This window comes from Pteropus vampyrus, unplaced genomic scaffold (assembly GCF_000151845.1).
Source record: "Pteropus vampyrus isolate Shadow unplaced genomic scaffold, Pvam_2.0 Scaffold638, whole genome shotgun sequence".
NCBI classification, from domain to species: domain Eukaryota; kingdom Metazoa; phylum Chordata; class Mammalia; order Chiroptera; family Pteropodidae; genus Pteropus; species Pteropus vampyrus.
The window spans coordinates 152,685-152,992 of NW_011889419.1; positions in this window are offsets into that span (position 1 = coordinate 152,685).

Below are 308 nucleotides of genomic sequence, written 5' to 3' on the forward strand. Positions count from 1 at the left end.
AACTTTCTGGAAATGACTTCAAATTTAAAAGGCAAAACATATTGTTTACTTAGGAGAGTAGGAAGATAAGAATTTAGAATGAAAAAGAGAAGCCAAATCATGAAGATATTTAATTATAAATTGTGGAGTTAGTCGGACATTGGTGAGTCAATAAAAATTTTAATAAAGGAAGTAATATTATCAGCTTTGTTTTGAAGGAAATCTGGCATTGGCATTGTTCTTCATCACGGGGCCCTGGAGACTATTCTATCAGTGCCAATGATTTTTATTCACCTCCCCTTTTTCATTTATCTTTCAACTGTAGCCAT